Source organism: Nomascus leucogenys, chromosome 15, assembly GCF_006542625.1.
Source record: "Nomascus leucogenys isolate Asia chromosome 15, Asia_NLE_v1, whole genome shotgun sequence".
NCBI classification, from domain to species: Eukaryota; Metazoa; Chordata; class Mammalia; order Primates; family Hylobatidae; genus Nomascus; species Nomascus leucogenys.
The window spans coordinates 12,772,704-12,794,722 of NC_044395.1; the positions used below are offsets into that span (position 1 = coordinate 12,772,704).

The window sequence follows — 22,019 nt, forward strand, 5'->3', positions numbered from 1 at the left end:
GTAGCAAAATTCCAGCCATTCTTCCCATCGCTTATGGAATCCCATGTCCACTCTCCTGGTTATTGTCCTTGTCATCTTCCTCTTCATCCTCTTTATGAACTGTCTGAAGATTGATGCTTCCTAGCTGGGAATAGTTCATAGAGAGTATATTACATTATTGTTCTACTCAGCAATTTTATAATCTGAAACAGACAATAGTGAAGTGGACCTAAATAAGAAGAATGTATAGAGAATAGTGGCCAGGTGCAGTCGCTCACGCTTGTAATCCCCGCCCTATGGGAGGCGGAGACAGGCAGATCACAAGGTCATGAGATCGAGACAATCCTGGCCAACATGGTGAAAATATAGTAGATATTTTTGTATCTACTAAAAATACAAAAACTTAGCAGGGCATCGTGGCATGCGCCTATAGTCCCAGCTACTTGGGAGGCTGAGGCAGGAGAATCGCTTGAACCCGGGAGGCAGAGGTTGCAGTGAGCTGAGATCATGCCACTGCACTCCAGCCTGGGTGACAGAGCGAGACTGCATCTCAAAAAAAGAAAAGAAAAGAAAAGGAAAAAAGAAAAGAAAGAATGTATAGATAATAGAATGAGCTCAGGGAATTTTTCCATTGATAACATTTATCTTACTAATATTTCAGAGTTAAGTCGATTTTCAGGGTGAAGACCTCAGTAAAGAATATAGTGGTTTCACATCCAAGAAAAATTTTGTTAGGCTATGGACACTGTGTGGAGGTGACAGGATTAGAACTGCTATTGGATTGAGGCTTGGTGAGAGTGGATGATCCAGGCAGATTCACATCTCCTCAGCCAATTGCTTAATTTTTCCCCATAGAGTGATTCCTTTTCTGCCCACCTTCCTTACTATTTTTCCAACTTAATATTAATGCAACTTCTACTTCACCTTCCCATCATGCATAGGTGATTTTTTTCCTTAAAATTGATGTCATAATATCCTTTTGATCATTATAAACTTGTTTATAAAAGAATTTCACAGTCAAAGAATTCGACGGAGGGGATAAGTATTGAGATAGGGTGAGGAATATTCTTTGAGAAGGTCCCAGACTAATGGTTCAATCACGAAGTTTCTTCCCCTTGGCATGCAGAATGAATTCTTCATTCTTGACTCCTTTATTAGCCTATCCTGTTTTATCCCAACTCAGAGTAGCTTAGCCATAGCTGTTATCCTAGGTATTTAATGCTCCTTCTTCATGCATGTCTCACATTCCTCTCATGCATTTCTCATTAAGTCGTCTTTCACCCCCTCCAACTGTTTGTGTAATGCTTGGTATGTGACTGTTGCTGTGTAATAATAGGCCCTAAGTCATGTGACTTTAATTTGTAAGGTCAGACACCATTTTTCCTGCAGAGAATTCATTTTTGTCCTAAAGCTAACTCTTTTACCTCACTATGCTACTGTTTCTGATAACCAAAGATAAAAACTGAACTTTAAAAATCTCTCTTCACCTGTGTTTATATATAAAAAAAAAAATACTGGACCTTTATCACCAAAGTCAACAACCCAATGAAAAGATGGTCACATCAGGAATCCATAAGCTGGATTCTGATCCTGGTATTGTAATTGACTTGTCACAGCTCCAGTCCAGTTGCTTCAGCTCTCTGATCTTCAATTTATTTATCAGAAAATTGTCCTTCCTCTCTCTCTTTTGCCTCCTTCCCTCCTTCTTCCCATCTTTCCCTCCTTCTTTCCTCTTTCTTTCCTCCCTCTCTTCCTTCCCTCCTTTTTTCCTTCTTTTTTTGACAGAGTGCAAGAAATTCTACCCCCCAAATATGGCACCTTGGCATGCTGAGTATTTTAAGCTGAAGGAAACAGAGAAATCCACAGAAGCAGAAAGGTCTTTCTGACCTCTCTTGAAGACCCTCATGTGACAGGTGTCCTGCCCTACATCCAGAGAGGAGGAATGTTCCACAGACAGACTAAGAAGAATCTGAAGAATCAGGACTACTAAGTGCACTCCAGGTAATCTTTAAGTCATACCCTCTTTTTGTCCAATCATGCCTCTGCATTCATCATCAAACCTAAGCATAAAAATACAGTTTCTCCTGGGTCTTAGGGTCTTCATTTTTGAAGACTTGTGTCACATAAAACAAGAATTAAATACGTTTGTTGTGCTTTTCTGTTGATAATCTGTCTTTGGTTATAAAGGTATCAGCCATCAACTTTGTGATGGATAAAGCAAGATATTATTTTTTCTCCTCTATACTTTCTTTCTTTTTTCCTTTCTTCCTTTTTCTTTCTTCCTTTCTTCCCTTTTCTTTCTCTCTGTTCCTCCCTTCCTTTCTTCCTGCCTCCTCTTTTCCAAACTTTCTCCCTTTTCTTTTCTTCCCTTTAATTCACATTTACTAAACTTCTCCATTCTCAAGGAGAGAGCAACAAACAAATACAAATTCTGTCAATGAAAAATAAATTAATTTTTAAAAATGAAACATTAAAATAACAGCACAAGGCTATTGTAGTTAAATGAACAAATAAAAAGGAATAAACTTTGTATGCATTTGTAGAGCACTATATAAAACTATGATATTATTGTTATGGGAGAATGAAATTCCTAGAGAGACCCGATGATGTAGAGATTAAAAACTTGGGCTTTGAGATTACTAGAGAAACCTGAGCTTCAACTCTACTAGCTGAGTGACCATGGGCACATTACTTAAGTTTCCAAGTCTAAATTTCCTTAGCAGTGAAATACAGTGTGTTAATAAAAGTGTATAACTCAAAGGGCTGTTGCAAAGATTGAATGACATTTTATATGTAAAATGCTAAGCACAAATGCCTAACATATAATAAATGCTAAAAATGATAGCTATTATTATTCTTATCATTGTTTGTTAGGTAAGGCAGAGTAACTTATGCTGTTGTCATTTTTGTTATGTAAAATAACAATAGTAATCTCAGAGGAAGCAAAGGTTGGTGGGGTTGGGGGAATCAGGACTTCTCCTGAGAACTGTCCATTTCCTCTAGAGAAAGGAATTCATGGAAGGAGAGATGGCACTATACCTGGTAGAAGCACAATAGGGTGGTGGTTAAGGCTGATATTTGTAAGCCCTCTCACTTGCTGATCGCCAACCTCTTCTATCACCTCTGAAGACCTTTTTATCAGTTCCTTACTGAGTTTGTCCAGTATTACCTCTTAGAGTCCCTTGGCCAGAGGTTTCTCTTAGAAACATCAGCTGACGGCTTGAAAGTCTCGCTCTTTTTCCTCTATCTGTCAAAATTCTATTTATTCTTCATGGCCCGGTTTAAATATCAACTTTTCATGCGGCCTTTCTGGGTTGCCCTAAAATGCCATTCAGAACACCTACTCTGTGTTCCCACTGCACTCTTAGCAACCAGTAAAGCGCAATTGTGTTAGAGAGAGTGGGCAAATCCCTCTGTGCAATAGCGATAATAATCTGTCTCTCGTATTAGACCGTGAGCTCTTTGAGGGGAGGAACTGCACTGCCTTCAGCTTTGGATCCTCTGTCTTAGTCACTTGTGCCTCCTACCTTTTAAAACTAGACAAATGAAATTGCATTGTTTGCATGGAATTGAATCCTATGAAGAAAAAAGCAATGGGTGTGATCTTCTAACTCTTTTAAGGTCTGCTCGGAGCTGACCTAGGAGTATACAACCAAGGAAAGGGCTCAAGCGCTCTGACTTCCAGCTCAAATCCTTACCTTCATTATAAGCTCCCTCTGGATCCCAGAGGCCCTCCATGACTGAGGAGGTGGCTCTGGGTTCCTCAAAACTGAAGTTCAAGATAATTCACTTGCAATATTTGGATGAGTGCCTTGATGACATAGACTCTAGAGATCATGAGGCAATGAGAATGTTTCACTTAGCTTATTTTTTGCCTTGTGCTTATCAGGACATTCACATGGCTGGAGTTAGAAAAGGGTGTGGAACCTATATTTGGCTAAATGCAATGAAGAAATTCCTTGGCTAAAAAAGAAAACAATCTTTCCTTTCTTAAAAATTTAAGTTGATATAAAAAAAATCTTTGCAGTGCAAGATAGAGTTTCTTTTTCCTTTTCTCTCTGTCTTGGGGACCTTATCTGATTTTAATCATTATTCAAATCATGTGATTTGAAACAGCTGAAGCTGTTTTTTTTCCCTGGGGGAAAAAAAAAAAGAACTCTTCAGTTGCAACTATTGCAGCTATCTATCTACTCTACTCCCCTCCTCCAGGGTAGCATGGGCTATCAAATGTAAATGTTGAGGATTATGAATTTTACCTTTAAAATGCTTCAATGCCCTGCAGAGTTTTCTCAGCATTTTTCAAGTCTTGTTAACCATAATACATCTAGTTCTTGATTATCTACAAAAAAGGGAAATGAACAGTGGCACAGATAATCCAAAACAGAAAAACAATCAAAATGTTTCTTATATTTTACTTTGGAATGCTTTGTATGGCTTTTGGGGGGTTCCAATTTTTCTTCCCAGTGATATTCTGCTCAGGAAAAAGTTAAAATGAGTTTGCATTCCCTAAGCCCGCACTGGGGGATGTGGCCCAGCCACATGCTGGGTGGCAGGGAGAAGGCAGCCTGAAAAATAAGGGAAAAGAATTCCACTGATAATCTAGAAGTGGAAATGCTCCTATGAATAACTAAGGACTGACCAGAATATAATTTAGTTTTATAAATTTGTGTGGACAATTTTTTGGTCCACATTAAAAAAAATCTAGTTATCCTCTCTAGAAGAGTTAAAACTGGTATCAAAGAGAACTTCGGTATCAAAAATAAAAGACCTCAACGTTCTTTACTTCTCACAGCCCAATGGCGCTGGCACTGTGTGAAGGAGTCAGGATCTGTTGCTGGGGCCAAGAGGACTCAGTTCTCAGCTAATGTGCTCCAGCTGCATCCTTCAACCTTCTTCAATTGAACGTGTGTAGATTTATAAAATGCCAGGCTATGTACTACTGTCCCATCTACCATGGTAGTTACAATTATCATTCCTATTTTACAGATGAGAAAACTAAGGCTCATACAGGCTCATTATTAATTTAAGTTCACAAAGCTACTCACTGTGAGCAGCTAACTTTGAGCTCAGGACTATCTCACTCAGTTTGGATAACTAAGTTAAGAGTCAGAAGTTAAGGGGTATCAAGCTTTTCATTATTTGTATGTTTTCCTGGTTTCCCCTCATTGTTCTTAGAAAGTAAATTCAATTAAATATTTATGAGCTCTGACTACTAGGTTGCTCATATGTACATATGTATAATATGTATGTGTGCATGTGTATGTGTGTGTGTGTATATATATATCATGATATTGTGTCACAAGAAAAAATCTAATAATGTTTAGATATAATCTCTGCCCTCTGGAATTTTCAGTTTAAAATAGAAACCAGATGAATAGAATAGAATGAGAAACCACGTGACTATACAGTAAGGCAGAATGAGACAAGTAGATATAAGAAATGGCAGGGCAGGGTCAAATCACATCAGGATGGGAACAAAAAACAAGAGATTTCAGAAAGGCTAATGAATGACCGAATGGAAGTCAGTGGGCAATTGCAATTTCAATGTGCTGCGTGTGACGTGAGTAAGGAACCAAGTGCACACTGCTATTGAGATGGGCCTTAACAACTGGATACCATTTTGTTGACAGCTCTGATGTAGATGGGATGGAATTCCAAGTATTGGGAATACTTCTAGCAGGTAAAGTAAAGAGCACACCAGATGTGTTCAGAGAACCTTGAGTTGATCTGAAAAGAGAATCTGCTCAAGGAGAAAAAATGTAAGCGAAAATGAAAATAGTAACAACAAAAAAACAAAATAGCATCATAATCTTGTCATAAAAAAATCGGAGCTAGGGAGAGAAATGAGAAAGAGAAGAGAAGAGAGAAGGAAGCCATTTTTAAAACCTCTCATGTTTTCAGATGTTTTAGAAAATTGAGATACTCACCTAGTAATTTGGTATAAAACGATGGGCACATTTTTCAATAATTTCAGTACTGGAAGGAGAGGAAAAGAATAGGTAACAAAAACAAATATATTAGTCCAAGGCCACCCTATTGTTCAAGTGGATCCCTAAAAACTCAGGGGTCCTAACTCCTACTCCAGTGATCAGCTACTAGCTAGGCCAGCTTTAGGGTATGACATTAGCAGCAAGGCCTAGCTTCTGGGAAGCCTCAGAGTAGCTTCTGGGAAGAAAGCAGGGATTCCAGGATGTTTACAAAATGTAACTTAAGTATTATGTGTCTTCAATTTGTTCTGGAAGTTTCCACACTCATCTTAGCTAAATCACATTCCTTTTCCCTTGCAGACTCTTCTGTCTGTCCTTGATTTCTTCTTTGACATCTTCTCTTCCGCCATTATCTTTTACTGTATCAAACCTGATTTTACCCCCGGTATAAAAATGCAAAAGCCATAGTTGTTGACTCCTACACACCCTTAGCTTTTGCTGGGTCTTTGTCTCTTTAGACTCTGGAGCCTTAGATGTCTCTAGGCCCCATCCTAGCTCCTATGAGCAATTTCACATCACTATGGACATGACCTGTATGAAACTGGCTATGGTACTCTGGGTTTTCAATGTAGAATTCTATTTCTCTTCCTGTAGTGGATGCTGTGGAGCACTACCTCCTTGAGGACCAAGGCACTCCAGCTGCCAGGAATATTGGCTGCTAACCTCACACAGCTGAGCCTTCCATGAAAATTGCTCCCTGCCAAAGAGAACTTCCTAGTCCAAGGTCATGTCTACTCTCCAGAGGTAACTTTTGACTAATGTCTGTCCAGAGCGTTTGCCACAATGTTAGACAACTGCGAACAGCTATCAGAGCTCCAGAGCACCCCAAGGGATCTGGGTAGCCCTCTCTTGTACATGCCCCACTGTCCAGCTTCTCCCTTTGCCCAGTCCTGCTTCCTTCACTCTGTGAGTATCATCCCTGAGAGCACTCCTGATAACTCCCTACATGCAAATCTCCACCTCAGAGTCAATTTCCAGGGAACAGTCTCAATACCCTATATTTATTGTGGCTTGTATGTTGTTACTGTTGTAACCTGCCTTGTAATGAAAGAAAAAAATTTACAGTCTTTGAAGGGGTCAGGGATCAAGGTTTTGGTAGCCTCTGTACAAAAGAATTCATTGAGTCAGGCCTGTAGCCTAGTCCAGCCATTTTCTTACCTCTTGACCTTGTTAAGTAATGTATCATTCCTATGTACTGGTTTCCTCTGGTTCAAATGGATAATAACCTATATGATGGAGTGATGGGGGAGAAAAATGAACAGATGGTTAAACATCCCTAAAAGACCATTACGTACTGTGAAAAGACTTAAATTCTGTGGTGAAGTCTCTAAAATCTTAATCCCCATAGACTGAGATTCTACAGAGTCCACTTCCTTGGAAATAGTTTTGAAAATACCCTTTGCTTCACTTTCTGTGGATTATGCAACCACAGAATTCCTCCGGGGACTCAGCCACACCCCAAATCTTAGCCTAAATCACTGAGTTTGACACAGATTCATAAGAATTTGGCAAGCAGCTTACCCACATTTTCTATCAAATTGAATCCAAATGTTGCCTAGGTTGGATGAGAGTTCAGTCAAGAGAAGGAGGCCCAGGCCGATGGACTGCTAAATAGTGATATTCGAAACCCAAATGAGTTTGGCTTGGCCTTAAGACTAGGAGGAAAGCTTTGAACCATAGCATATGATATAAGCCCTGGTCCAACTCAAAACCCTTTTTACTTTTTTTGGTTGTTGTTTCAGAAATGCACTGACCCTCCACTCTACAGGACACTATGCTCATTCCAAATGCTAAGGTTAGTCCTAGGAAACTGCAGCCGCCTGTAGGGTCAAAGTAGAGTAGGGAAGCTGGTTCTTATCACCTGTTCCTTTACTTCTCTCTAGAACAGAGCAAACTTCAACAAGATGGGGTGGGGTAGTAGTGTTTGAAAGGACTGGAAGAACTACTAATTCAGGCTCCTGTGAAGAATCCAATCACCAGTGGGCTTTGTGTTGAGGCTCTGATTGAATTCTCCCTCTTTACAGAGAAGGTGTTGGCCTCCTGCTTCCTGTAATAGTGGCTATGACTAACTCATGTAGCAGTGGATACAATTATAAAACAGAGAAAGTTAGATTTTGCTGCTCACATAAGTTTTCTGTCACAACTTCTCCTTAATTATCCTTTTTATGTAACCTTTGTATTAGGTTTGGGGTACATACACAGGTTTGTTATATAGGTAAACTCGTGTCATGGGAGTTTTTTTGTACAGACTTTCATAATCTGTATTGTACCCAATAGTTATTTTGTTCTACTCCTCTCCCTGTACCGGCCCTCCCTGCTCAAGCAGGCCCCAATGTCTGTTGTTCCCTTCTTTGTGTTCATGAGTTCTCATCATGAATTTAGCTCCCAGTTATGAGTGAGAACATGCAGTATTTGGTTTTCTGTTGCTGTGTTAGTTTGCTAAGGAATAATAGCCTCCAGCTCCATCCATGTTCCTGCAAAAGATATGATCTCATTCTTAAATAATTATCCTTTTCCTTCTCCTTTTTCCCCTTCTCCTTTTCCCCCTTCTCCTTTTCCTCTACCTCCTCTTCCTCCTAATCTTCTTTTCCTTTCCTCCCTCCTCCTCCTCCCCCCCACCCTCTTTCATCCTCTTTTTCTCCCTAAGAAACTTCACACTCTCCACTGTCTTCAGGCCTCATCGATTGCTCCTCCAAAATCCCCCATTACACCAGCACCCCACCCCTGGGAAGACTTTCCCAAGCAGCATCACCCTCTCTCTACCCCCACCCCACACAATCATCTTCACCCCAACCCTCTCCACACTCCTGCACCTCCCATCACCACTAGGACTTGTCTCTCAGAGGTCTTGTCTCCTAAGGCCCTAGCTGCCTAGATAAACCAATATGTTAATACACATGGGAAAACTCACGATAAAGCCAGTATTAAAATATAGTATGTTTGAGTCTTGGCTTTGTCACTCCCAGGCCATATAACATTGGGTAAGAAGTTTAGACTTTTTAAACTTCCATTTCTTCACCTCTAAAATACAGCTAAGAAAGACTCAACATACAGGATCTCAGTTTACATTTAGCTTCCACTGAAAAACATCTCTTGATCTTCCAAAATAAGATTAAATGCCCCTTGTCTATGTTCCTATGTCATTCTCTCAATTCACTTGTCATAAAGCTTGTCACTTGCATCCTAATTCCCAGTATACTTCCTGATTCTTACTACAGACTCCTGAGGGCAAGACGTATAGTTGATCCCCCTTGAAGCCCAGTGGCTAACACAATGTCTAGCATGTAGCTGGTACTAAAATAAGGGCATTAAATGAATGGGCCACCTCTGGAAGCATTTATAAATAGTGGAAATTGTTTCTCCCAGATGGCATATTTATATTGGAATGGTGTCCTTTTTAGATCATGCCTTTGCTGGAGAAGAGACCATAATGGAAATATCAGGTGCAGGAAGATGTTTTGGTGTCACTCAAATAGCTCCATGTAGGTGGCCTCTTGCTCTCTCCAAACATCCAGCTGGCTCTGGGCCCGTGCACCTGAAGGGAGATATCTGAGACTCAGAACACTTCCTGTTTCATTTCAGTGACATCAACTTGGCTCCGTTTTCACCTCCAAGCTGGGATCAAATGTTCCCCAAGTGCAGAGAGTTAAGGAGAGATGTCTCATTCTCTCCTTTGACCTCCTCCCTTATTCCCCTCTTATTATGTTTTTCATAAAACTTTAATGAGATTCCCAGAGAAAAGCCGTGTCCTTTGGTCAGGCCAGCAGCCTCCCCAACTGTGGGCTCTGGCACTTCTCTAAAAAAGGTCAAAATGGGGATAGAAAGTTCTTGATGAAGTGCTTGAGCACTTACGTTAATGGGAGAAGAGATAAAGAGGGAAACACGGGGGGTGTGGGATGTGTGAGACTGCATGCTCACAGGGAAAAGTAATGTTGTGTAGAAAGCCTGCCACTGCTAATGAACCTGGTAAGAGGACAGGAAGGAAAGGGATTATTTCTGTTATGCCTTTTGGGAGACAATTTTCCATGTGTCTTACATTTTTACATCTGGCAGGTGCTGACAGTCCTTGTGCTGGGCTCTCTTTTTAAGGATGTTTCCATAGTGGAAACATATATGGAAAAACGGAGCTGGGCTGGAGCATAGGGCAGGTGCACTTAGGGTCCATTATGCAAGATTTGGGTTTTCTGTACTCAGGGCTTCTCTCTCATAAGCCACCCCACAGTGTGTACAGTTATCTCCTGGCTCTCTTCACATTGTTCTGTGGGAATTGGGGCTTGGAAGGTCAAAGCAAATATGCTAATACTCATATTGCTTGCTGTGCTGTGAGTAAAGTCCATTGCCTCTGACCCAGGAATCTTGTGTCTTCTGCCAGCATCCATGAATCTGTCAGGTTATCTTGTGAGCTTACAAGTAGTATAAAGTTTCAGCCCTTCACAGTTCTTGACCAAGCTCTGTTCTCTCTGCCTAAAGGCAGCCTGTGAAAGAATTCTGCCTTTACAGGTCTACATGAGCCCTATCTCCTATGAGAAAAGGAGAAGAGGGAAGAGAGAAAAAGAGCACATACTTACTGAGTGTCCCCTGTATGCCAAGCCATGCTGGGCTGAGCTGAGCTTCTCCTACATTATCTCATTTAATCCTCATAACGCCCTAGGAGTAGATATCATCCTACCTCTTTCATAGATGAAGAGTCCCAGGCCCAATAAAGTGAAGTGACTTGCCAAGATCACTTGCAGAGTGTGAGGTTTAAACCTAAGCCCGTCTGTCAAGAGAGCTACTGATCTTTCTGTTATATCATTCTAGCAAGTCCTTTATTTTCTGTGTATTGAATAGATGACCAATCCAAGATAACAAGAGAGATGCTAGCAAGTCTCAAATCATTTCCCTAACCACTCTGTTATCTGCTCTATGATTTTTCCCCGTTATATCCCTGGACATATTCCTTAGCTTAATGAGCACTTCTTCATTTTTGTAGTCTTTTGCCTTTCCTTTTCTAGGACCCCAGCCTCCAGCCAATGTTACTCCTTTTGCTTAGCCTTGGACTTCTTGACTCTTGCTATTGCTCTAGGATTTTTTTTTTGGGGGGGGGGTCTATTCAGAAAGAAAGATGGGAGGCCCTTTCTCTGATATCACCATAGAATGAATAACACTGTCCAGACGTCACAGTTCTAAAGAATTCTTCTTTGGTTTTCAGATGTGACTGGAGTGATTTGCACCCGGATGCCTAGACTCGCCATCTGCTCAAAGACTGCTCAGAAAGCCCTCCCATGCATTCCCCCGCTGCATACCAGCCCACTCTGCCTGCAGCTGCTTCAAATCTGCGCCACACTGTTTAAAAGCTGTGCTTCAAGAAATCACAAAAACATTTTCCTGCACCTACTACACAGCCTAAGTGCAGCATAAGTTGACCTTGCTTGCTAAGAAATGGGGCAAGAAATGCTTTTTTGTGTGTGTCATGTCTGTTTGTTTTTCAATTAAGAGAGGAAAGCATTAGGCAGATGGAATGTACATGTGAGGATGAGGAGACAGAAAACAAGTAGCCCTTTCCATCAAGATAGAGGGTTTTCTGGGGTCGCTGGCTCTTGAATGTCACTCCTGATTTCTCTTTCCAAGGCACTGTATCACCAGCCTACTGAGATTGTGTGGGAGCTTTCATGGGGGTTGTATTTCACTAATGAAAATAAGTTTTGTGCATAATCTGAATGTTTATGTTTCTTTATAGAATAGACTTAGTTTAGCAATAAGTTAATAATACTGACGTAACTCTAATTCTCTGAGGAAAAAATTTGCTCCCCCACCTTCCATTCCTGCAACATCATCAAAGTACTCACAACAAGAATGAACCAATTAGCAACACTTACTAGCACTGCCTAGACTCAGTGTAAGCAAATTTTGAAATGAAAAAGAAAGCATGATGGGACATTCTTATGGTTTACATATTTGTCTCCTCCAAAACTCATATTGAAATTTAGACTCCAATGTAGTACCATTGAAGGATGGGGCCTTTAAGAGGTAATTGGGTCATAAGGATCCTACCCTTATGAATGAATCAATCCATTCAGGAATTAATGGGTTGGTGGATTAGTGGATGAATAGGTTATCATGAGAGTGGGACTGGTGGCTTTACAAAAGAGGAAGAGAGACCTTAGCTAGCACTCAGCCCCCTTGCCATGTAATGTCCAGGACCACCTCAGGACTCTGCAGAGTCCCTGCCCCTGGCAAGAAGGTCCTCACTAGATGTGGTCCCCTGATCTTGGACTTAGCCTTCATAGCTGTAAGAAATAAATTTCTTTTCTTAATAAATTGCCCAGTTTTAAGTATTCTGTTAGAAGCAATAGAAAATAGACTAGGACACACATAGACCTTGCTTTATGGAGTTCATAACTTTGCAGAGGAAGACAATGATTCATGAAGAAGAAATAACCTACACCAGATGGTAGGTGAAAAGACACACGTGAGCAGCACAAAGTGCTACCGAAGTTGTGAAAAAGCTATAATTAGTCTCCTAGTTACCAAGACTCTAAATTGTGGAGTTATCTTCACACCCCAAACCTAATTCACTCCCACACAGGTTCCTTCAAAATGCCTCTTGCAGCCTCCTCTTTCTCCGTTCCATGCCTAATAGCATCACCTTACTTTAAGTCTTTATCAATTTATATTTAAATTGTTAAAACTTTTTACTTGTCTCCTTGCCACTGGCCACTTCCCACTGGAACTCATGTGGAGCAAAAATTAAACTTCCAAAAGCACCACTTTGATCCTTTTCCTTCCCTATTCAAACACTTCCCTGGATGCCAATTTCCAACTGAAATAAAGTCAAAACTTGAGGATTGGCATGAAAGAAGGATCCAGGTTTGTGCTGACCTGGGCTTGGTCCTAGGATGGTGGGAAAAAGAAAGAAAAAATGAGCAAGTCAAGCAAGACTTGATGGTTGGAATACAGGAGCTGAGAGAAGGTAGCATTACCAAGAATTATGAGCTTGAACCTAGAAGACTGGAAGATGAGCAAAATGCAGAAATAGAGAAGTGCACATTTAGAAGATGTGTTGAGGTGAAAAGACTCAGGGCTTTTGCAATATCACCTACCACTGAGTATGCACTTAGAGGGACATAGGAGGGGCAGCATAGATGCTTGCTGAGCAAATAAATAAAGGAATGAATGAATGAATAAGCCTCCTATGTGCATTATGTCCATGGTTTCACTTTATCTTTATAATAACCTTAGTTGGGGGTTCTTATTATTATCACAATTTTACTGATATCTAAACCAAGACTCAGAGAGGTTACACAATTCCCCCAATATCCTCCGGTAAATGAGAGGCAGTGCTGAGATGTGAAGCCAGGTCAGCTCGATGTTGCAGTCCATCTAGCACGTTTTGCCCTCTGGAAGCATCTCATTGTGCAGCACCTGGAGACGCGGAGCTGTGGGACACTTTTGCAAAAGGTGATTGTTTATCATCAAAGCTGCAGGAGACACTAGAGGAATGTTGCAGAGGACAAAAAAGTAGACATTCTGGACCTCAGCAATGGAAAGTTTTGGAGATAGAGGAAGCGGAACCCTTGAAGGGAATAGAAGAGAAGACCTAACAAAAGAAGAATCATGGAACAAAAAGAGAAAGGAGATTTGTCAGCAAATATGTGATTAACAACATGAAAAGCTACAGAAATAGTCTTAACAGGAGCAGTGAGGCAGCCTGGTTTGAATGGAAGGAAAGAGCCTGGACCACAGCAGATAGGCTGTGTTAGAACCACCCTTCTGTTTGAAGCTTGAGCACAGAGGGGAGAAAAAGTAACTTTTTTTCACTTACTGCAAGGGACATGGTGGACGCTCCTATAATAAAAGACAGATTAACAAGAGAAAAGCACAACAAATTTATTTTAAAAGTTTTTTGTGGCCGGGCGAGGTGGCTCACGCCTGTAATCCCAGCACTGTGGGAGGCCGAGACGGGTGGATCACGAGGTCAGGAGATCGAGACCATCTTGGCTAACACGGTGAAACCCCGTTTCTACTAAAAATAGAAAAAATTAGCCGGGCGTGTTGGCGGGCGCCTGTAGTCCCAGCTACTCGGGAGGCTGAGGCAGGAGAATGGCGTGAACCCGGGAGGCGGAGCTTGCAGTGAGCCGAGATCGCGCCACTGCACTCCAGCCTGGGTGACAGAGCGAGACTCCGTCTCAAAAAAAAAAAAAGTTTTTTGTGACTCAAGAGGCTTCAGAAATTAAAAAATCCCAAAGATCCAGGGAAAAGTTTGTATTTTTATGGTAAATCTGATGAAAGAAGTGTGAAGAAATGTGATTGGACAACAGAAAGGGGCAGGGCCTGATGGTAATAAACTGTGGGGGGTGGGAGCGTGTTGCTCAGAGAGGCGTATTTGTTCAGACGCTTCTTGGCCTCTGCGTGCAGCGTTTCTTTCCTCCGGATACAGGGCAGTTTATCTCTCACATGAGGGTCTTACGATCTACTTGCAGGAAAGGTAAGACAGAGAATTCCTTTATGTTTGGCTCTCGCACAGAAATGTGGTGGAAGGTCAGAGAGACCTTGCTTCCTAGGCCCTCTGAATCTGCTTCAGCTCAAAGGGCTTTGGGGTAGTGTTTTCTGACCCCCAACAAGCAAGCTGCCTAAATGACTTGAAATTTATTATTTGTATTTATCACATGGTGATAATATCCATTTGGCAGGATTAAATGTGATAATGCTATCATATAGCAAATAGCATCTAACATTTACAAGGCACCAGGCAACAGCCTGAGCCCTCAACACATACTATTTCATTTAACCCATACAACTCTGTTGGGTAGATTTTGTTGGAGTCAGCTTGTTTGCAGCTGAGGAGACACAGGTTCAGAGAGTTTAAGTAATTTACTTAAGGTCACACAGCTTGTGAGTAGCAGGGCTGAAATTTAAACCCAACCATTCTGCTCCCAGAAGCTATGCTCTTCACCATCATGCTGTGCTAAATTGTGTTAAACAAATTATCCATAAATATTATTGCCTTTCCTCTCAAGAACACGTGAGCTACATTAATTTTTTAAAAGTAGGTAGGTTATAAATATTTAAACCAGAGGTGAACAAACAACAGTCCATAGTCCCCAAATCTGGCCTACCACCTGTTTTATTGTATGACCTGCAAGCTAAGAATGGTTTTCACATTTTTTAATGATTTAGAAAAATTAAAAAATAATGTTTTGAGATGCATGAAAATTATAGTGAAATTCAAATTTTAGTGTCCATAAATAAAGTTTTATTGAAACACATTCTTTTTTTTTTTTTTTTTACATATTATTTATGCCATTTTTGCCCCATAAGAGCAAAACTGAATACTTGTCAGGGGAACTACAAAGTCTAAAATATTTAATATCTGGCCCTTTACAGAAAAACTTTACCAACCTCCTGATACAACCAAAAACTTTCTTTGGCTAATGGAAGACAAGCGATTTAAGGGCTTGAATTTCTCAGGAAATTCTTCACCCCTCCTGGCGCCCCATCCTCTCATATTCTCCACGGGCTGCACGCGCACCTGCACTTCATTAGAGAACGGTCATGGGGAGGAAATAAATCCCCGACAGAGTAGTTTGTTGCATTTCTTGGGTGGAGAAAGAAGGCAGGAGAAGGCTTGCTGGGTAGGGTGAAGGTGAGGCTTTCTTCTCAGTCCTGAATTACAGCCAGATGAGTGTATCCCTGTTTCATCTCCAGAATTATAACTTTTAATAAGCATGGAAGTGCAGGAGCTCAGCCCTGTGGAGGAGACATAATGGCCAAGTCACATCACAGGTGTCTTCTCTCTGGGGCTGATCCATGATCAGCAAAGCAACCAGCTCAGCCCCCTTCCCAGTGTCTATTTGCTTTCTCAGGCTTACGGTGACGAATTCACTGGGAAGTGGCAAAGCCTCGGGGGCTTTTGCACAGAGCCAGGAGCCAGTCGCTTGGGTTCTGTGTGGAGCTTTGTCAGCGACCTTCCAGCCTGTTGGTGGCAAGTCAATTGCTCTCTTTCTGCCTTACTTAGCATAATTAAACTGAAGATAGTTTACCAAAGTTAGTGTGTTCAGGCATCCAGCCTATAAGATATTAAGCAACAGAACGACAACAGCAAGGATGTGTAGGCTTTCTAAAATTTTTAAAAATTTTTTCTAAAATTGTGGCAAAATATATATAACCTAAAATTTACCATTTTAACCATCTTTAAGTGTACAGGTCTGTAGCACTAAATACATTCACAGTGTTGTGAAACCATCCATCTCCAGAACTATTGCAAAACTGAAACTCTGTATCGATTAAACACTCCCAATCACTCTCTCCTTCCAGTCTCTGGCAACCATCTTTCTGCTTTCGGTCTCTGAATTTGACTACTCTAGGTACCTCCTACAAGTGGAATCATACAGTATTTGTCCTTTTGTGACTGGCTCATGCCACTTAGTATGTCTTTGACATTCATCCATGTTGTAACATGTATCAGAATTTCCTTTTTTTTTTTTTTTTTTTTTGAGACGGAGTCTCCCTCTGCTGTCCAGGCTGAAGTGCAGTGGCGCAATCTCAGCAAACTGCAACCTCAGCCTCCCAAGGTCAAGTGATTCTCCTGCCTCAGCCTTCCGAGTAGCTGGGATTACAGGGGCCCGCCACCACACCCTGCTAATTTTTGTATTTTCAGTAGAGACGAAGTTTCACCATGTTAGCGAGGCTGGTCTCGAACTCCTAACCTCAAGTGATCCACCAGCCTCAGCCTCCCAAAGTGCTGGGATCACAGGCAAAAGCCACCACACCCAGCCGAATTTCCTTCTTTTTAAAGGCTGAATAATATTCCATTACATATATATGCCACATTTTGTTTATTCATTCATCCATTGATGGACACATGGGTTGCTTCCATCTGTTGGCTGTTGTGAATAATGCTGCTATGAACGTGAGTGTATGCGTGTCTGTTTGAGCCCCCCGCTTTCAATTCTTTTGGGTATATGCCCAGGAGCAGAATTGTTTTATCATATGGTAATTCTATTTGTAATTTTTTGAGGAAGCTTCATACTGTTTTTGGTAGCGTTTCTGTGGAACATATAAGGCCAGGAGGAGTGGCAGCCTAGCTGGGTAGATAGGCGCCAGATCCTAGACTTTGAGCTTTATTAGGGATGTGATTAGAAGACTTTGCAAGTTTATCCCTTGGACCAGTCCTTAGTACATATAATTGTTTGCTGAATTGATTTTAATCTAGTACAACAATGATTTATGTTTCTTTTCTTCTCAGACTTTGGCTCCTCCTTTCTTTTTGTTTTCTGTTTTTTTTTTTACCACTTCGTTCTAATCTGACAATAGTGGCTTTCCTTTTATTTTATTTTTACTAGAGATACATCTCAGATATAGAAGAACATAAATAACGCTGGGCCATGAGTTTAGACAAAAACAAAACAACAGAAAGTGAACTCATCCAAGAAAATAATGAAACTACCTACATAGGTTAGGCTCAGTTGCGCTTCCAAATGTGTTTTAAATTAAGTCATCTCAACCGTGACTACAAGTTCAAAATATTCAAAGCAACCTTATTGGAATTGGAACAAGGCATATTTGGTTTCCTCTGAAGGATTTTTTTTAAGTGTAGTTAATAGCAGAGCTCTGAAATGTAAAAATACAGGAAAAGAAAGCCCATATGCAAATTACTCTCCTAGTAAATGGCATTAAAACTTGCCAACTTTCAGAAGTTGTGATCACTTGGTAAAATCTCACTTATACGAAAGTGCTTATGTAGCAACTGCATTTGTGTGAGTAAGGCCAATCAAGTGGAAGTGAGCGGAAGAATTTGGAGCAATCTAAACAAATATTCAGAGTCCATTGACTCAGATAGGTTTTGCCTTTATTTTACTCACAATACGTACAGGCAAACGTGGTTGCCTAGTTCCCCAAGAGGACAAAATAGAAGCAATAATTTACAAGCGAGTTGCAAAAAGAGAGTTGGCTAAAATCAGGCACAAGGGCTAAATCTGAAAAAAAAAAAATACTACTGAATTTATAAGGAGGAGATAGTAAAAACAGGAAAGATATGCAAACCCTAAAAGAAAACACTGGCACAGCATGAAGAGTATCCTTGAATTATTTGACCAGGAAATCGACTCTTTCCCATCTCAACAGCCTCCAGTGCATCTCCACAGGAAGGCATAGAATCCAAATTGATGCTCATAATGATTTCTTCCATCATTATGGTTATACCTTAAACAGTTGGGCCACAAAGTAGTAAAAATGAACTACTCTGGAAAATTCACATCTGCAGAGATAACTGGATCTTATGATGCCATGATGCCAGTTAAATGAGGTATCAGATCACAGTATCTAATCTTAGCATCATTTTGTTTGTTTGTTTGTTTGTTTGAGACTGAGTCTTGCTCTATTGCCCAGGCTGGAGCACACTGGCCTGATTTTGGCTCACTGCAACCTCCACCTCCTGGGTTCAAGTGATTCTTGTGCCTCAGCCTCCCGAGTAGCTGGGATTACAGGCACCTGCCACCAGACCCGACTAATCTTTGTACTTTTAGTAGAGACGGGGTTTCACCATGTTGGCCAGGCTGGTCTCGAACTCCTGACCTCAAGTGATCATCCTGCCTCGGCCTCCCAAAGTGCTGGGATTACAGGCATGAGTCACTGCACATGGCCCTTAGCATAATTTTATGTTTAATTATAGTAGTAACAAAACTTTATAGTTAGTTTATATAATTTTCCTGTATACTAAATATGATCTTAGGAAAGACTCAGTTTCCTTATCTGTCAAATGATGATGATAATAAAAGTACATCATAGATCTGTTGTGAGGAGAAAATGAGATGATGCATGGAAGGCACCCAGCATTTTACATAGCCTGTGTCTCCTAACCGTTAGATAGCATACAGTGCCACTGTATGAACACCACCATCACCTCTGCCACCACCACACTGTTGTCTACTGCTGTTGATCTTTATGACAACATTGCACCTGGGCTGCTATCCTCGCTCTATCATTTATGATCCATGTGACTTTGGGAAGTCAGAACTTCTTTCTGCTTCAGTTTTCTCATCTGGAAAATAAAGACAATGCTATATAATATCTACCTTATTCAGTTGCTAGAAGAATTAAGTGAGATAATAATAAAAAACATTTAAAATAGGGAGAAGCACAGGGCAAGCATTTAAGTAATATTAGCTATGCTTATTATTATTGTTATTATTTGGTATCATTTCTAAGGAAAGTAGTTCTCAAAGTGTGGAGTGGGGACCCCTGGTGGTCCCTTTTTTAGGCAGTCCATGAGGTGAAAACAATTTTCATAGTGATACTAAAATGAGTGCCTTTTTCCCTTCCATTCTCTCAAGTATACAGTGTTTACCTGAGGCTACATGAAGTACAATATCACTTCAGACTGAATGCAGTCTTAACTCTAGCTGCCTTCTGTTAAACACTAAAGAAATTTGCAGAAATGTGAAACAATGCTCCTCTCTAATATTTTTGCAAAATATAGTTATTTGTCCATAAAATTATATTTTCTGTTAGTCTATGATGGGTTTGTTATTTTTAAATGAATACATATTTTTAAATATTCAGTTTTAATGTCTAATGTGGAAAATATCAACAGATACAGTGCACATAAACAAAGGTTCTTTGGGGTCCTAACTTTGTGAGTATAAAGGAATCCTGAGACAGAAAAGTTTGAGAATCACTGTCTTAGTTCATTAAGCCTCAGAGTTGTTGACTCCTCAAGGTAACTTGCTTGAGATTCAAATATAGGCAAAGCCAAATTTCAACCAAAGTTTCCTGATAAGGAAAACCAGTAGTCACTAGAATACGCCATACCCCAAGAGTAACAGAGCTCCCCGTATGGAAGAGGGTCCTATGGTCATCTCTACCTTTTAACAGTTTGGTATTATTACAGGGCTCTGTATTTGTAGGTATACTTAGCAAGACTCTACCTTTAACATGGTAGTTAAGGCTAATCAATGTTTTCCAACATCTTGAGTTTTATTCCAAGTGGCCGATCATTGTTGTACCAAATTTACATGCAGTTTTTGCCCTGTGATTAAGAAGAAGGACCTAGTGTTAATACTCTTAAGTCCTGGTTTCAAAGCCAAAACTGATTCCCATCATAGGTTTTAAAATATCAAGCAAGAATTCTCATCCATTTGTAAGCCACTTTAAATACAGTTTTCAGGAGTTCAAGAAGTAATCCCTGAAGGAACTGGGTCAAGTTCTTCCCAGTCCTGTGTTCTTGCACCACAGATGGCTAAATTTCAGCCTTAAGAAAGTACTTTGGGATACAAGAGCCTACTTAAAGGAAGAAAATAAACAGAAACAGTCTTGCACAAACCTAACATATGTGGTCTCTCTTTGAATAAGCATTTGATACTTGACACTTGATTATATGCCACTGAAACAAATTGGTTTTAAGTATGTAACATTCTGATTTAGGGTTCTCACTATTATCTTGGTAAAAAATTGACACCTGCTACATTGTCTTAAGACTTTTGTCTCAGAGGCTTCAGATTTTTACACACATATAAACTACGCATTTGCTTGGGTTGAATTGAAATCTCCAGTAGTAATTTGAAGAGTTTGGCTTATGGGACAATGGCACAGGTTTGCACGCATTATGCAAAATTTTCTGCTTAATGCAATGGGCTTTTGGAAATTAAATTGGTTTATTTCAATCCATGCTTGTTTGACATAAATGTCACATGTATGCTGAATAAGTATATCATTCTTCTAGTTCTGCTCCAATATTAATCCTTAAAATATTATCTTAGATAAGCTATGACTACACAATGCCAAATATCCATCTTGAAATAATAAAACTTGCTTTTGTTATCCTGACATTCCCAAATCTGATATTTGACAAGATAGAGTTAAGTAACCTGATACTGTAGAAAAACAGAACTAAGCAAAGAAATGAAAATTATTTTGATCCAACCACATAGTATCACAGAACTAAATAATCCTACTCCAATATTTTGCTAAATGTAATAATTTCAACTAAATGTTATCAGATCAGTTTTGCATGTGGAGCACTGACCATTTTACTATTGAAATAATGTGGGAGGAAGATAGGGGAAACAAGCATGAAATATATGGGGCAAAGAAGATTAAACCCTCCTTTACAGAGGGGTCTGGACAGAGCTTGCTGTCTCCAGCAATGAGCAGGGACTCAATGAAGGAGGCTGCCTCTGTGGTGCCTTCGTTCCAGCAAGCACTGTGGATTTGGAAGAGAGGCAGCCAAGGTAGAAGATTGTATTAGGCAGGGTTCTCTTAGAGGGAGAGAATTAATAGGAGATATATATATTGGGATATATATCGGGATATATATATCGGGATATATATATATATATAGGGAGTTTATTACATATTAACATATATATAAAGTATTAACATATCTATTGGGAGTTTATTAACATATCTATATTAACATATCTATATATAGTATTAACATATCTATGTATAAAGTATATATATTATATACATATCAGGAGTTTATTAAGTATTAACTTATATGATCACAAGGTCCCACAATAGGCTGTCTGCAAGCTGAGGAGCAAGGAGAGCCAGTCTGAGTCCCAAAGCTGAAGAACTTGGAGTCTGATATTCAAGGGCAGGAAGCATCCAGCAAAAGAAACATGTAGGCTAGGAGGCTAGGCCGGTCTCGCCTTTTCGCATTTTACTGCCTGCTTTATATTTGCTAGAAGCTGATTAGATTGTGTCCACCAGATTAAGGGTGGCCTTCCCCAGCCTACTGACTCAAATGTTATTCTCCTTTGGCAAAACCCATACAGACACACCCAGGATTAATACTTCTGTATCCCTCAATCCAATCAAGTTGACACTCAGTATTAACCATCACAAGTCTACTCCTTGTCAACTTGAACCCATACACATCTCCTGAGATCATACATAGTCTTCAAATAAAGACAATAATGAGGTCATAGTTACACCTAACATAATACAACTATCCTTTGTACAACCAGAAATGTACCAATCCCCAACCCAAATACTATTACATAAAGGTAACAATACTTCAGTGCTGATATGAAGTCAATAAATCTTATGTCACATGATAAAGGAAAAGGA

At 40.2% G+C, this 22,019-nt stretch overlaps 1 long non-coding RNA gene across 2 annotated transcripts; it reads left to right on the forward strand.

Annotated features, from left to right (window-relative positions):
* Nucleotides 1-1,771: 1,771 nt before the first annotated feature.
* On the forward strand, nt 1,772-11,666 carry LOC100605250. Of its 2 annotated transcripts, XR_004033588.1 has the most exons (4): nt 1,772-1,980; nt 6,561-6,710; nt 7,709-7,761; nt 11,158-11,666. It is a non-coding gene; the product is annotated as an uncharacterized LOC100605250 (long non-coding RNA). The 2 variants fall into 2 exon arrangements; XR_179437.2 differs by lacking the exon at nt 7,709-7,761.
* Nucleotides 11,667-22,019: the final 10,353 nt, after the last annotated feature.